This window comes from Hemicordylus capensis, chromosome 1, assembly GCF_027244095.1.
Source record: "Hemicordylus capensis ecotype Gifberg chromosome 1, rHemCap1.1.pri, whole genome shotgun sequence".
Lineage (NCBI taxonomy): Eukaryota > Metazoa > Chordata > Lepidosauria > Squamata > Cordylidae > Hemicordylus > Hemicordylus capensis.
In genome coordinates, this window is record NC_069657.1 from 60401737 (window position 1) to 60419701 (window position 17965).

Below are 17965 nucleotides of genomic sequence, written 5' to 3' on the forward strand. Positions count from 1 at the left end.
CTTAGGGACAGGTGAGGGTGCAAATACTGTGCATACTGTTTTATTTGTGCTGTTTCAATTATCTTGCTCATATCATTTTACATCGTGTGTGTGTGTGTGTGTGTGTGTGTACACATGCACACACACATCTGTGCTGAGCACATTATATCAGAAGCTCATTGCTACATCATACCCATATTGCGGTACATTTTTACATAATGTTATGCAAAAAGGGATTTATATCTTATTCCTGCTGTTGGCATATTATCTATTTAAGAATATCTGCATTATCCTTTAATGGCTTCTGTAAAGGTACTTATTATGTTCTGTCTTGACCTATACTGCAGAAATTCTTTTATATAGCAAAAGTGTAATTCTTTTTAAGAGACTATCCAGTAGTCTAATCTGTGACCAGAAACCGTCATGCACCTTTCTAAAAGAACTGTAGAGCTGAAAGAAATTTATTATGTGATTATGGAGAGAAAGTGAGGCAAGCTGACTACTTTTATGAAGAGAGTTGAACTCCTGCCTTTCAACTAAAGAATAAACCTCTCTTGTTCAGTCTCACTCTGTGACTGTAACACTCACACCTTCCTTCCTTACATTCAGTTCTGTCAGAGTGGCAGCTTTCTATAACAAAGTGATTTGTTCCCTCACTTCTTAATGATGGGAAGTATTTGCACATAGATAAGAGCTTGATTATAATATCACACACAACCCCACACAAGGGAATATGTTGCTGCTTCAGAAGGCAAGTTGAAACTGAAGAGCTAGAATGTTGCTTTCTACTGCCATTATTGGATATGTGGGCAGCTATTTATTTTGGAACAACTTCAAAGGGGTCTGAAAGAGGGGGACAACTGGGTGTTTTGGCATGACCTGATTGGCCAGGGCACATATCAGTCACTCGTGCTCACTCCCAATTTTCAGTTGTGTGGAAGGAGGAGGGAGAAGTGTGTGGGAGACAGGAGCTGGGTTGGACAGTGCCATCCTACTCAGCTTTCATATCCAGCATTTGACCAAGGTAGGAGGAAAAGTAGACCTACCAAGCTTCTGTCTCCCAATTCCGGGTAGGACACTTGTCCTACCCAGTTTTCAGTTATGTTAACAGCCCCTCTATTCTAGAATCAATGATAATACTTGAGTACTATCCTCAGAAGTCACTGTACATTCTAAATTGGATCTCTTATGTTCACAAACTTTTGAGTATCACTGGAGATCGCAACCTCAGTCTTGGTTTTATAATGTTCGGAAGCTGTTCAGGTAACTGGAGCTGGGTTGTCTATCTGTTACTACTGTTTACTTGCTAACTCAAACATGCCTACCTTTTTTCTGACAAACCCAAAGCATTTCAGAGTATGTATTTCTTTCAGCCCAGTTCCTGCAAAATGGGCTGCTTTCCCAAAGGTTTTCCTTCTGGAGCAAAATTCTGAGGTCTCAGCCTTTCATACTTGATATTTTGTGCCAGTTTAGACATTTACTGGGCTAGCAAGAGTCTGTTGTGCATGGGGAAGGACTGGGCACCATTTCCTGAACTGCTCAGATAGCATCACGTGGAACAGGCATGCCAGATTATATGAGGCTAGATTTGTGTGATTCTTTCCACTGGAAGTGGAAAGGAGAATACATGCCGGAAGGCATTTGCACAATTAGGTGTTGACATGAAGTGCCCATGTCATATTTGATTTTATCTGTGTAATGGGGCCATTGGCTCATTTCTTATAGATATGCATGGAGGCTTGATTAAGCTGGTGGTAAAGGTGTGTGTGATTCTAGATTATATTCTCTATATGTGTCGTAAGTGCAAGATTATGACACCCTTTGTTCTTGCAACCTTCACCTGGCTGATTATGTAAGATATACTGTACATGTGCAATGAAAACAGTATGGCAGACATCAAAGGATTCCTGAAAGATGAGGCTGTTTGTTGGTTGGTTTCAGGACTTTTGCAGGGCACAAAACCAAAGGTAAACATCAATCGAGCCCAGTCTGGTCTGGTTCCACCACTGAGCCGGCTCAAGGGGCTCAACAGCTATACTTGTAAAGGGGAATCTGGCAAGGATTCCACTTTACAAGTAAAGGGAGGGTGAGGGGAAAGGTCTCCTTCTGTCCTTTACCTCTGAAAATGGTCACTGTTCCTCAATGGTTCTATATCTCACATGAGGTCCTGGGCACCACTCTGGATTAAGTCCAAGATCACCTTCTCTCTGGTTGGTTCCATGGCCAAATGTTCTCAGGCACAGTCATTTAGCATTTCTTGAAATTGGATCTGTCAGTATCCACATGTGAATTTGCCTAGTCGTTGTGAGGGTAATTGAAGTCATCTGTTATTACAGCTATGTCTCTCTTTGATTTGCTTCTCCAACTCCTGATTTGCTTCTCCAACTCCATGTCACTCTCAGCATTTTGATCCAGAGCGCGATAGCACATCTCTAGAAACACATTTCCTTTCAGTCCTAGTATTGTCACCCATAATGTTTCTGTGGAGAACTCCGGTCTTCTTAGGTTTTCTAGCTTGTTGGATAATAAAGTGCTACCCCACCCCCAATCTGCACACACACACCCTTTCTGTAGAGATTGTACCCAGGAATAACAGCGTCCTTTTGGTTTTCACCATTCCACTAAGTTTCTATTATGCCCACTATATAATGTTTTCATTAGCAACCAAACACTCTAGTTGGCCCATCTTCTATTATGCCCACTATATCTATGTTTTTATTAGCAACCAAACACTCTAGTTGGCCCATCTTGGCTCAAAGGCTTCTGACATTGGTATATAAAAACACATACGCCAAGTCTCTTATCTGGCGTGTGCTATCTCCCTTACCATCATTTAAACTTTTTGACCAGTTGTCATGTGCTTCTGTCTGCTCTATTCCTGGTTCTACTCCATCCCCTATCACCTCTCCCTTGGACACCCCCTTCATTAGTCTGGATGTCGGCCAATGAATCTACAATTTTATGTTGCCTGCAGCTCTCACCCAATGTGATGCAAGATTATTCTATCTAATATGTTGAGCAGTATATTAAAGGCTCAATTAAATGAATATCTGAAGTATTCTATTAATTCACTGTTGATTTAGCCATTCAATTTTTATAACAAACTTTCAGCTTTTATGGAGTTTCTAATAAGTTTGATATATTGTTGGTTTCATAGACTTCGAATTCATACATTGTAATTATACTAAGCCAATAACTGTCCCAAACTGACATTCTCATGAGAACTTGTTATTTAGATAAGAATGTCTCCAGTGAAGAGTACACAAACAGACTAACATCCCCCCCCACAAGAAATAATGTAATTCCAAATTGATTTTTCAGTTACTCAACTGTTGCATCCCTGAATTTTGATTATCTCAGGCTACAAAGCCTTAATTTACAATGCATATTCTTTTATCTGAGGGGGGAAATGCAGGATTGGCTAAATACATAATATGACTGTCAGTTTAAAGGAATTAGTGGAGGGATGAAGATACAAATATATTCAGTTCTAGAAAAGAAGAAAACTTGTGTTGCAGGTATTTAAGCAATGACGTTGGGATATGAGGAGATTATTTCACCATTAATCTTGTATGGTGATAGAATCATAGCTAGCAACAACACATTTCTTTGAAAACAGGCACTGGTAGCTTTGCTTCCAGGGCTCCATCTACTTGGTTTCCATTTGAAGATGGGTGAAAGCTCAAGCAGTGAAGCATGCAGAAAGTCTGACTTTCCCACTTAAATCATCTTGGTTTGCAAAACTGGGAAAGCTCTCTGCCTGAGACCCTGTAGAGCCACTGTCAGCAGGGCATTGGACGCTCCTAGGCTGATGGATTCTCACACACATACCCCATGCTGCATGGAGGCAGCTGCTCCCAGCACAACCAACTCTGCACAGTTCCTCATAGGAACATTGGAAGCTGCCATATACTGTGTCAGACCATTGGTCCATCTAGCTCAGTATTGTCTTCACAGACTGGCAGCAGCTTCTCCAAGGTTGCAGACAGGAATCTCTCTCAGCCCTATCTTAGAGATGCTGCCAGGGAAGGTTCTTGGAACCTTCTTCTCTTCCCAGAATGGCTCCCTCCCCTGAGGGGAATATCTTACAGTGCTCACACATGTAGCCTCCCCTTCCTATACAACTTGGGCAGACCCTGCTTAGCTAAGGCGAAATGTCATGCTTGCTACCACAAGACCAGCTCTCCTCTCCTGTTTCTGGCACTGGGGTGGTGCTGTTCAACAAAACTGGAGCCCACAGGGAAGTTGGGGAGGTTTGCGGGGGCATCTGGAAAGTGTAATACCCATGAGCCCTTTCCCCATGGGGAATCTCCACCAGCTTTGGTTCCTCAGAGAAGATCCCACCCCCAAGCTGGAACTGTGAGGAACTGTATGGAGGTGGCCCATTGGTAGCAACCATCACCACATGACACTGAGGGCCGGGCATGCTGCCAGTCCATCGGCATCAAGGTATCCAGTGCACAGCCCTACTTTATATTTCCTTTCAGATTGTGAGCCTTTCAGAACAGGAAACCAGCTTAATTCTATTTCCATGTAAACTGCTTTAAGTACGTTAACTGAAAAGCAGAATATAAATATTCATGGCAGTAGTGGTATAGACTAATAACCTGACTCAGTATAAGATAGTTTCACATTTTATGTATGTATTTATTCATTCATTCAGTTATTACAATTTCATCCCACTTTTCCTTTAAAAACTCAAAAGTGCCTAACTATTAAAGAGCACAATAATAAAAAGAGTCAGAATTCAAGCAATCTAAACATAAATGTTAAAAAAGCAATTAAATTAGATTAATTAGTTTAATAAATAACTACAGCAAGTGTTTTATTTATTTGTTTGTTTGATTGTTTAACATATTTTTATACCACCCAAAACTTGCATCTCTTGGCAGTTCACAACAAGATAAAAACAAAAGGTAAAACATTAGTTAAAAACAAAACAAGAAATTTAAAAAAACCACAATTTAAATTTTTAAAAACAATATTCTAAAAACATTAAAACAATCAAAACAATATCAGTTAAAAGCCTGGGTGAACATATGTGTCTTTAGAGACTTTTAAAACATTTTCAGAGATGGGGAGGTTCTTATTTCACTAGGGAGCACATTCCAAAGCCTTTGGGCAGCAATGGAGAAGGCCTGTCCCTGAGTGGCCACCAGACGAGCCGGTGGCAAATGCAGACAGACCTCTCCTGATGATCTCAATGGGCGATGGGGTTCATGACGAAGAAGACGTTCTCTTAAATACCCAGGCTGTGTAGGGCTTTATGGGTTATGACCAGCACCTTGTATTTTGCCCAGAAACATATTGGCAGCCAGTGTAGCTCCTTCAATACAGGAGTAATATGGTTTCTCCGAGATGACCCAGAGACCAGCCTGGCTGCTGCATTCTGGAGTATAGAAACAATCATCGGCAAAACAACCACAACCAGAGCTTAGTCTTATTGCATCACAGCAGCAGAAGAAATCACAGTCAGGAATCACCCTTGCCTAAAAGCTCCTCTAAAAAGCCATACCTAAAACAGGTGGTGGGAAATACTCAAGATGGGGCCAGACTATCTGGAAATACCTGGATTGTCCCCAGACCCCAGCCCAAGAAGACACAGAAACATATTTTGGGTGAAAGGGCCACAACTTTATTAATTAAAACAACGAAGCATGGTGGACTGGAACAAAGGTGATTAATCACCCCTAGACAACAGTGCGGGCCTAATAAGGCCGGGTTAGGACTCTGCTGTCCTCTCCCATGCCCTGCTGGGCAACACACCCTGGCTCAGGTAGCAAGCAGGTATAACCTGCCTTATTCCTTCAAAGCCAACCCCCACTTTAGAGAGAGAGGATCTGGACACTTCCGGGTCTTCACCCAACCTGGACCGTGCAACCTAAGAGTTGGTGAAGTCCCGAAGCTGGTTTTATGGCAATCCATGCTGCACAGTCCACAAAGGAGCGATGACCAATCCACCTCTTAAATATCCAAGGATGCTTACCGATGTTCTATCCCTCCAATTACCACCCCGCCCACACTGTTACTGCCACTGCAGTTGTGACCGGCCTAAATCTACCTAAACACCCTGGGCACAGAACAGAGTAGGCCAAAAAAAACCCCCCAACAATGGCCAATGCGTTGGGAGCAAAAAATTCCTACTCAGCCCCCTAGGGCAACCAGTCACTAGACCCACTCTGCGCCAGGGAAGGGAGGGAGGGGGATGCTCGGCCCGAACTGAGAAAGCTGGCGCGGGCACGGCCGATCCCAGCCAAAACCCTGCCCCCAGACCCGAAGGGGCCAATTAGCATTCTTCTTGGGCCTCGTGCAGAGCAGGGCTGGGACAAACTCCCTCCCCTCTACACGAGGCCAAGGGGAGGGGCATTGTGGCTGAAAGCCATAGAGTCTGAGGCATTCCACACTGGGCACATAATGGCAAATTGCTACTCTTTGCTCATGTTTTATAGGTCATCTCCATGACATTCTGAGGGACCTAAATGTCTCCCTTCTGGTTCCCCTCGTTTTCCTCCTATTGCTTTTCATAGCTAATTAATATTTTAAATTGCTTCTGTGATGTTTTTAAATTGTGATTTGTTACATGCCTGAAAGGAAAGGTGAGGTAGACATTTTTTTAAATAATACAAAACTCAACCACAGAACAGCTGTGCAAAAATTCCCAGGTATAGATCAAACCCCTTTGTACAGCTGCCTGGTATGGCAGACTGCTGGACTGCAGCTGACTTACCTAATCATAGAGCTCTCAGATCCTGGACTGGCCCTGCCCAAATGGCTAGTTACTGAATCCTTCTTGATCAGGAAGGACTGAATATCTTCCTCTTTGGACTTCAGTATCAAGACCTTCCTGCTCCTGGTGCATCAGGTGTTGCCTGTTTGTCTGGTATTGACCCCAATGTTGGCTTTGAACATGTTGTGTTGCCCTGTTCCCTGATCTTGATTCTTGGTTTATTTGATCAGCCCTCCCAGTCCTGACTCTGCACTATCCAGCAGAGACTGCCAATGCTCATACAAGCTGGCTTCCTAGACAGGCCACCTCACAATACTGGTACCACAACTGAAAAGGCCCTGCCCTCATGCCCACCTGCCCACTTCAGTTTGTGAGAAAACCCATAAGAAGGATGCAGGGTTCATGTGAAGGAACACACATGCATATCTCCCTGTAGTGCTGAGGAGTTCTGCTTTGTGGCTAACCGAGCTGAACTTGGCTCACTACAGGCTTGATAAAACTCCTGATTTTGCTTCCTGTGTAGGTCTATAAAAACACACACAGGTGATTGACACACGATTACTGTCAAACACCTGGCAGCCCATACAATTCATGGCTATTTGACTGTATTCACAGGTAACAGTAGTGCAGATGTGATTATACATTTCACAGCATCAGCTCTTGTGAAATGGGTGCTGCTATCTCAATACTGAAGAGTGAATACATGTGAATGCCCACGCCTTGGCTTGGGATATGAGAGCTGAAATGATTTGCTGAAGGTCTGAGAGATTGCCTCTCTATCATGACCAGGAGAGGTCATGTCTTGCCTTCATGAAAGTATTCTTGCTCTGCAATGGGACGTGTGAGTTGTATTAATTCACTTTTGCGGGGTGAGTGGGGGAGAACCCTGTAACTTCTTCCAGTCTCTTCACAATGTTGCCATAGGAAAGGTTAAACTCAAACCATTTCAAATTCACACAGTGATCTCAAAAACAGCTTCCTAAGATCACTCAAATCAGCATGAAATCCATTTTCTGATGAAAATGTGAAACTTGTCATAATTGGTAAAAGTAACACGAAATGTATCCAGTCTTGGGATTTGTACAACTACATAAAACGACATTATGTTTCGGCATCCGAGCAACACATGCTAAGAATGAGAAATGGCAGAAAATTAATTCCACTGGCAGTCATTCCCATGGTTTCCCTATCCACAATGTTAAGCTTTGATTCCCTGCTTTGGATGCAGAGGAGCAATAGCAGCATGGAGAGTCACTGGATATTTGGAAAGAGATGTGTGTTTTATCTTGTTCAAGTTCCAGCTGCTGATTTCCAGGTAATGGGCTGTACTAGGCATTAGTTAATGAAACTCAAACCAAAAACCTAAACAAATTTTAAAAGGATTAGTGATAATTTACCTTTGTATACTAATATATTCATCAACCATATGAGCAACTATAAGGTATAAAAAGGAACAAACTGCAGACCAGCAAATTAAAGTACCACAGTTACTCAAAACAGCCCCTTTGAAATTAAAAGGACAAGTTAAGCATTGCCTTTCATTTTCAATGGGATTACTCTGAGTAATTTTCCTCATCATGTCAGTCACTGGCTGACATGCAGAGCATGGGATTACAGGTGCAGTGAGAGAAGCAGACTAACAGCACTTCCCAACTAACTGCACAGGTGCGCCATGGAAGGGGCAATTTTTGATGCTCTCTCCTTCTGCTGGAAGCTCTGTGTGTCACCCAAAAATATGTCCCCAAGGGCTGTGCCATGTTCTCTCCACTCCAGATTGCTTCCAAACATTCTGCATTCTAGTATATTAAAGACTTTCAAAAGTCCTGCTATTGATACATACCAACTGGCAAATAGTAGATTACATGTTTTAAAATTGTGGAGAAATGTCCTACTAATACCCAGTGGGTCACTCAACAGCCTCCTTGATGCCACCAATCTGGGTACCCCTCAGATACCAAATCACCTTAATGAATTTCCTCCCTTGAAGTAGGTGAGGTTTGGGTGTATCATGGTACCATTCACAGAGAAATTAACTAATGATGAGGTAATAAAGCACTGCTATTAAGGGAATAATTAAAACTCTTCTGAAGCATGTTTGCCACACTGGCCCTTCCCCTGTTACGCTGGTGTTTCATTAGTCAGGATGTCAACCTATGGATTTTAGCATCTATCCAGTCCAATTACTTCCTTTCCAATGTGTGTGAGCTAAGTGAAGGCAGTAAAGGCTTGTGGCAATCAGTGTCAGACCAGAATCTAGTTTTTGCTACACTCTGGTTTTCAAAGGACAGTTGCTCTTTTTAAAAAAATATTTATTTCCATACATTTAAGTAGGGAAAGGAGGATGCATAATCTCATAAGAAACAGCATGGGGTGGGAGGAAGCTTGTATTGCATCTAAACAGTGACAATAGCTTAACAATACTGCAAGAGGAAATTCCTCTTTAATGAGGTATTTTATGTTTGGGACAGGGGAAAGGCCGTCTCCTGCTAGCATCACTGCAGTGAATGAATGTTGTCAATTGCCCTTCCTCATTAGTATCAGCTAATTGGCCGAAAGACATTGACCATTTTGTTGCTCATGGTTCCAGTAAAACCACACAAGATATGCTTAAATTGGTTGGACCCTTATATGATGAGGGCATGAAATTAAGGAGGGTGTGATGATGAGGGTGTGAATTAAGGAGGTTAAGGAGACTGCAGAGAAGCAGAATGAGTTTTTTGCACCTGTCTCCATGGTGGAGGATACTGACCATATAGCCACTCTGGAACTGAGCTTCTCAGGCTTGGAGGCTGAAGAACTGGGTCAACTTGAGGTGACGTGAGAGGAAACTAAAAATTAACAAATTGCCAGGCCCGGTGGCATGCACCCAAGAGTTCTGAAGGAACTCCAATGTGCAATTCCTGCTCTACTAGCAAAAATATGTAACTTGTCCCTACAATCAGGCTCTGTACCAGAGGACTGGAAAGTAGCCAAAGTAATTCTGATTTTCAAAAAGGGATCCAGGGGGGATCAGGAAACTACAGGCTGGTTAGTTTGACTTCTATGTGGATCAATGGATGGAAAGAATACTTAAGGACAAAATTGTTAAACATACAGAAGAAAAGCCTTGCTGAAGGAGAACCAGCATGGCTTCTGCGAGGGCAAGTCTTGCCTCACTAACCTTTGGGAGTTCAACAGGCACATGGATCTGATCCACATCGTAGTCTTGGACTTCCAAAAAGCTTTTGACAAAGTTCCCCACCAAAGGCTCTTGAGTAAACTTAGCAGTCATTGGATAAGCAGGGGTGGGCAGGTTCATGTATGGATTGGTAAATGATTGAAGAGCAGGAAACAGAGGGTAGGAATAAATTGACAGTTTTCACAATAGAAGTAAGTAAGAAGTGGGGTCTGTACTGGGACCAGTTCACTTTAATTTGTTTATAAATGATCTAGAAGTTTGGGTAAGCAGCAAATTGGCCAAATTTGCAGATGCGTTGGCATGGCAAAGGCAAGAGTTGGGAGCAGGAGAAACTGCTCTCATTAAAGCAGTTGTCACACTCAATGCAGCCACTCCTTCCTCCCAGCTCACTGCTGGAAGTGGCAGTGGCCCAGAGGAAGCCTTTTAACTAGGGGTGTGCATTTTGGAATTTTCTTGTTTCAATTTGTATCTGAATCGAAACACCCCCATTTTGTTTTGTACCCAAATTTTCTGAATCCGAATTTTCTGAATCTGAATCCGAATCGATTTGGATTTTTAAAAAGGGTCCCAGGGCAAAAAAGAGTGGGTGGTGGTAGTGTCCAATGGGTGGAAGGTACCACCCAAATTTCAAAGGAATTAGGCAAAGGGTGGATTTTTGTGATTTTTAAAAAGTTTACACATCTTTAAGAATTTTCCCATAGGGAATAATGGGGATTCCAGCAAATGTATCACTTCAAATCAAGGGGAAAGAGATGGCCCAGAGCGGAGTGTGGTGGGTGGTAGTGCCCAATGGGGGCAAGGAAACTTCCAGAATTATTTCAAAGGAATTGGGCAAAGGGCTGATCTTTTATGATTTGTTGAAGTTTCCGTGTCTTTAAGATTTCTCCCATAGGGAATAATGGAGGTTTAGGTTTCAGCAGCCCCATAGTTCCACTTGGGGGGCACTGGGGTTGCCCAGAGCGAGGGGTTGTGTAGTGCACATAGGGTGCCAACCACCCCCATACCCACAAGCCCGTGGGGTACTGGGTTTTGTTGTTTCTGAGGTGTTCATTGTAGATTCTCTGGTAGCATATGAGATTTTCAGTGAAAAACAAGAATCCACTCTCATATGCTACCAGAGAATCTACACTCAGTACACCACAGAAACAACAGAATCTAGCACCCCACGGGTTCGCAATCTTTCCCCTGGCCAATGTGGGGTCAGTAAAAAGTGGCAAGAAGCAAAAGAGCCAATGCAGAACAAGGAGGGAATTGTCAGCAGGTCAGCCCATGATTTAGGTCACTGATCAGAAGGCTGGAAGGGTGGGAAATTCAAAGAGATGTCAAACACAAAATGGAGACAGACTCAGAGATCACCTCATCATCAAATGGAGGTCTGAAACAACAAAACTTTTTGTAGCCGAAACAGGGACGTTTTGTTTTGTATACAAAACTTTTGGATCTTGAAAATGGGTGTTTTGTTTTGTCTACAAAACACCCGAAACAGGCTGTTTTGGGTACAAAACATTTTGTATCCGAAACGTTTCACACATCCCTACTTTTAACCCAGTGGCAATCATACATGTGGTCACCTGCCAAGTTTAAAAAGTTGGGCTAGCAGGGGCAGGATTGGGAGGGAATCCAGCACGCCACACAAGCAGCCCAACCCAGGCTGGTCTGCCCTAGTCTGGGTTGAGCTGCTCATGGGAATAGCTTCACAGTAAAAGCAAAGTAAAGTAGTGCCGTCGAGTTGGTGTCAACGCCTGGTGAACACAAAGCCATGTGGTTTTATTGGGTAGAATACAGGAGGGCTTTACCATTGCCATCTCCCGAGCAGTATGAGATGGTGCCTTTCATCATCTTCCTATATTGCTGCTGCACAGTATAGGTGTTTCCCATAGTCTGGGAAACATGCCAGCAGGGATTTGAACCAGCAACCTCTTGCTCCCTAGGCAAGTTACTGCTCCACTGCACCTTTAGGTGGCTTAGCAACCCACCCCCTTTCCCCTATGTATGTGAATCCCTGTTGGGGCACTGCATTAATGGTTTCATTAATGATTCCAGGGACTGGTTCTCTGCATCCAGCAGTCAAATTTGAACCCACAGTTCCCAACCCTCAATCAAGACCATTATTGATTTGTATTGATTCAAGACTCGGTAATAAACTGATGGATAGTGTCAAGGCTGACAGTGCCAACCATGAAGTTAGCTGAGCAGCTTAGAACATGTGAATATGCCCAAACCACAGTGCTCTACTGTCTGCATGTCTCTTTCCATCAGGGCCATAAGAGTGTTGTGCTGATACACACTCCACTGACAACTTGACAGAACACTTTAAATTTCTTTTGGAAAAGAAATAAGGCAAGTACTCCATGCCCCATAGGATAAGACCCTGATACTTAACAAGCACGCACACACACACACACACACACACACACACACACACACACACTTCTTGTGAATGTCTTAGGTAAGTGGCATTTTGAAGGAAAATGTGACTTCACTTCACACAGCCTTATAAAAATTCTGAGAATAACAGCCGTATAATAAAGCCCAGCATTGATGATAATGTCATTGTCATTTAGAGATCATGTGAAGACCTGCCAAGTCATTCTTCATTATAATCCCAGGCATCAAAACAGAGAGGCAAGAATTCATCATCATATATTTTAATCAGCTGCAAAATTGTTCTGGTGTTATCCTCAACTTCTTGCAAATAACCTTATTATTTTTTGATTAGGGATAAATTATATTTTTTCCACAAAATTTGAAGTGCAGATAATAAGACTCATAATAAACTTTTCAGTTTGAACTACTCAATTAATTCAGGCAGCAAATAGCTAGCTAAGACTACAGCTGATGCAACGGAATAACAATGATTTCCCCTTCTCTATTTGACCATTCATACAGTCTGATTGCTCCTCATCCTTTTTCTAAATGGTAGCTAATATCCTCCTCTCTCTTTTCATCTTTCTTTTCTTCCTGCTGTAGTATATGCAAGATGGGGAATTTCCTGCAAGCCGTCAGAGAAAGAAGCTGAATAGAAAACTGGAAGAGAATAGATACAAGGATAAAGGACAGTTATTAAATTTGTGAACACTATCAGGGGACAAGAAAAACAAACTGTATGAGTGACTAGAAGGGTATCAAAGTATGACATTTCATTTTCATGCAGGTCTCAGCATGATAAAGGTAACACATTGAAGAATACTGTACAGGAATCGCTTCCAAGCAAAAAAACCCATTTATCGAGTATCAATGTGGCTAAAGCACTTCACATTTGAGGCTAACTCATTTTTTATTTGATGGAACATAGAGTTCAAGGATCTTTCAGCTTGCCACACAAGTCCTACCATCCCCAGAGATAATATTGGCATAATCAGCATACTGCTTCTTCTTCTTAATAAGGATGTGCAGTTCGATTTGTGGTCGAATCGATTTGATTTGAATTGGGTCGATTTGAGTGCTTTGACCTTGAATCGAATCACCATTGATTTCAAAGGCAGTTTTTGAGGTTGAATAAAATGAACCCCAGCTTGAATAGAAATGAATCAATTATTCACATCGCCTTCTTGTTTGCCTGAATCTCCACATTCTGATTGGTTTTGTGGCACTGACCTCCGATTGGCGGGTGATCTCCTTGCTTCTTGGTTGGCTTGTTATGATTCAAATCAATTGTTGGCATGGGCAACTGTGCCCCCATTGGCTAGTGGGAGGGATGAGGGAGGGGGAGGCAGAAGGTGGGAGTTTCAATATATATATAAGGGGACTCTCTGAGGCAGTCTGGCATTGCCTGTTCTGCCTTTGAGAAGAAAATGACTGCTGCTGCCAGATTCTGCTGCCTGCTCTGGGATCAGACTCACTGCTGCCTGCTCAGAGAATCCTTGCTGAGCTGAAATCACTGCTGCCGAATCACTGAGCTGATATCACTGCAGCACCCTGCCTAGGTATCTGCTGTGCCAGGTCTGCTGGAGAGACAGAGCCTGTGCTCTCTGCCTATCTCTTTCTCCTCCCCCTTTAGCAGTGCCAACTGCTGTTTTATTTTAGATAGTACCAGCACCTAGTGACTTAATGAGGTACTGCGATTTGTTTGTTTCCTTATCAGCTGGCTTCCCCCCGCCCCCTCCTGACCCTGCTTTTTATTTTCTGATTGTTTGGGGTAGCTGGATGCTCCATGGTGCAAAGCTACTTGCCTGGGATGTCTGGGAAGGTGTAGGGAAGATCCAGGAGCCAGAGAGAGGGAGGGGTGATGCTGACCATGGGGGTGGGGTGGAGATAGGGCCTATTACATCCCCACCCCTGATGCTTTGGCTGGACTTGCAGCAAAGCCACAGGTTTGGGCCAAGCAGGAGTTAGTGAGGAGGGCCTCCCCTGTCAGAGAAGATGCTCTTCCCATGGCAGCTGTGGAGGAGGTGCTGACTGCTTCAGCAGCTAGATCAGCCAGATTGGTCTTGCCATCCTCCCCAATTACCCTTAGCAGTGCGAGCCACCAGTCTGAGACTGAGAAGCAGGAGGAAGTCATTGTGCTTCCCGTTCCTGAACCTTCTAAGCCCCAGATCGAGGGAAGAGGTGAGAGTGTCCCCGAGAAGGAACCATCAGCTCCACCACCACCAAAGTGGACACAGGCCAGTGAGCACGGACGCAGCATGGTGTGGGATCACATGGAACTCTGCCTTGGTAACCCTACACATGCTGTCTGCACTCACTGTAAGGCATGCGTCAGCAGGGGCAAGGGCCCCAAGGGATGACAGTGATGCTGTTGCACCTGCGACAGTGTCACCTAGGTGTCCCTGCACCTGCTGGCAGCAATAGGCCTGGTGTGCCCTCAGATAGTGGCAGCAAGGCAGCTGTTCCTGCTTCCGAGCAGAACTTGACTGCATCATGAGTGCAGTTGCTAGGCAAGTGGTCCGATCGACAAAAACCACATCTCATCACCTGTGCCACTGGGGAGATGATGGCTTTGGGCAATCAGCCATTCCAGATGGTAGAGAATGCTGGCTTCTGCCGGCTACTCCAACTGCTTGCCCCCAACTACAACATCCCTTCACGGACCACCTTCAGCCGGTGGGTGATGCCCTCCCTGTACCAGTCATGCAGGGAGGCCATGTTGGGGCTGCTGCGTGCAGCAGAGACTGACACCAGTGTGCACGTCACTGCGGATTTGTGGACCAGCCACAGTGGGCTGCACACTGCCTTCCTGTCACTCACAGTACACTGGTGGAGGCAGAATAGAGAGGGAACATCTAGCAATGGTGGTGTGTACAGCATCTCCCATGCAGTAAAGCCCCGGTGGGCTGTGCTGCATGCAGAGGCTATGGACACAAACCACATGTGAGATAAACTGTCAGTAGCCATGGACCACTAGGTGGATGCTTGGCTTTCTGGGTAGCCAACCCTTCAGTGAGGCTTCATGGCCACTGACAATCAGCTAACTTAGCTAAGGCAGCCAGGCTGAGTCAGTGTGTGGACATCCATTGTATAGCACACACATTGAACCTGGTTGTGCAAGATGCACTTGGCCTCAAGAAGGCAAAGGCCAGGCACAATAAGGGACTCCCCCCAACAGGCCCTGCTGCTCCCATGGCCACTTTTGTAGAGAAGTGTCACAAGACAGCCAGCCATTTCCACTGGAGCAAAAAGGCTAGGCATATGCTCAAGGAAAGGCAGCTTGAGCTGGGCCTACCAGAACGCCTGATCCCTCATGATGTTCCGACCTTGTGGAATTCCAGCTTTCTCTTGCTCCAGCACCTTCAGGAGCAATAGACGGCCACCCACAACCTGGCAAGGTGGTGTGGCTTGGATCTGTGCGGCCTGTCCAACAGGGACTGGAAGCTCATTTCTGAGGTTGTCTCCATACGTACGCTGTTCTTTGTTGCCACGAACAGCATGTGCCCAGACAGCAATGCTGAGCCAGGCTTTGCCCACCATTCTTCTCGAGAAGATGATGGACAAATTCCAGTCCATATTGACCACTGGGGAAACAATCTACTTGCCAGGTCGGCGGAGGACTGGACTGGTGGATTGTCTCAGCAACCCCTTTGGTGCATCAGCATGGTATGTTCTCTCTTGCTTATGTGACCCAAGGATGAAGGGCAAATTTGTCATCCTGAACTAGCTGTCCAGGTGGATGGACCTACTGGTTGAACATATTAGGTGAGCTAAGGAGAAGAGGACGGGTCACAACCAGGAGGTGGGGGCTGGAGTGCCTACCAAGAGTGTGCAGTCCACCCCCAGCAGCACCATCACCACCGCTTCCTGGTCCAGTAGCTTGATGTCCCTGGCAGCACCAGTGGCGCCAGTAGTTCCACGTCTGTGTTCCTCTCAATGGTTCACAGAGTCCTTCTTTGGCACCTTTCCAGGGGAAAGGGAGGAGCCCACTGAGCCCTGCAGTGGTGCTGAGCAGTCCATTCTACGGTACCTGCAGGAGATGGTGACAGGCCAGGAGATGGAGCTGAGCCAGTTTGGGGGCAATGCATCACCAAGTCTGGCCGGACTTGGCAACGGCTGCTGGATGCTTTCTCTTGTTTTTAAAGTTTTTTTCCCTAGAAGCACAGAAACGCTAGCACACACCTCCCCACACCAACCATGACCAATGATAAGGTGGACTGGTGCCCTGACTTGTGTCAGCCTATCAGTCAGGGCACAGACAATCTGAGATCTTGGTACATTATTATCCAGACACACACAGGACACATGGATACATACAGCTGGAGTTCTTCTCCAGGAAGGTTTTTGTTTTCTTGAAGCAAGGGGATTTTATTTTTTGTTTTTCTTTTCTCAGCACTGAGTATAATGCTGTGCTATTGCTTGCTGTTATAAATATCTGGTTTTGATGGATTTCAGATTGACAAAGGCAGAGCTTGGGTGCCTGCCTACCTTCCTTGAGCTGTGATTGGTGGATTGCTTGTGAGATGATTTGTGGTGTGACTGGATGGTAGCAGTTAATCTCTTCGTGTGTAATATTTCTTGGTGTTTGCTGTGATGAGCTCCATGTCTGGCCTTGAGAATAACTCGTGCGTCACTCACTGCTGCTCTGTAATCTTCATTCTGCATTGCAAGGTGTACTCACTCAGTCAAAATGTGGCTGAAGACATTGCTGTAGCTGAGTTTATGGCTATGCTTGCTGACTGCTAAGGGTGCTGCTGTGCTGTGGCAGCTATTGCAAGTAAAGACAGAGTCATAACTTTGTGTGAGAGAGCAACTTATGCTAATGTTATTACTGCAGCACAGGCACTGTGACTGGCAGTGGATTCTGGATCAGTGTGATTCTTTTTTTGAACATTTTGGACTGTCTTTAAAATGTCTGTTCTCTTTCTGTGTTGGGAGGGACAGCTAGTGAGTATGCTGTTCTGCAGCTTGTTTTGCCCACAGGGAACAATGGGGATTCAAAACACCCCATTGTCCACCGTGGGTGGCTGCTAGGGGCACCACAGAAGGTTGGGTGTTGGGACTTGATTGGTGCTACCCACCATCCAACCCAAATGGCAACCAGGTGATTTTTAATTATTTTTTGGATTTTATCTGGGTCATTTCAAGTCATTGCCCTACTGACACAGATAAAGTTCAATGTGGGTAGATCTCGTCTACCAAATGGTTTTCTCAAAGGACTGGTCTACACATTAAACCCAATTGGTAGACCAGGTCTCCCCAGAAAAACCATGCAATTTTGAGGACTGCTTTCATGTACATTCCTACTTCTTGCAGAGACAGTGAGGTCATTCAGACAACCGAAAACTGGGTAGGACACTTGTCCTACCCAGTTTTGGAAATTAGGAGTTGTGTGTGCTCCAAATTTTCAGTTGTGTGGGAGCAAACTAGGAAGGGAGAGGGAGAAATGATTGTGTGGGATTAAGGTAGGATGAAAAACTGCGTAAGGCAATGCTGTCCTACCCATTTCATACTCGACAGTTTTCATACTTGGCATTTGACCAAGGTAAGAGGAAAAGCTGTCCTGCCAAGCTTCTCCTTCTACCGTGATTCCACATAATCACTTCTCCCTCCTCCTATCTTGTTGATTGCTCCCAGACAACTGAAAATCAGGAACACACACAGCTCCCAAATCTGGGTAGGACACTTGTTGTGTGAATGACCTCAAAGGGTAA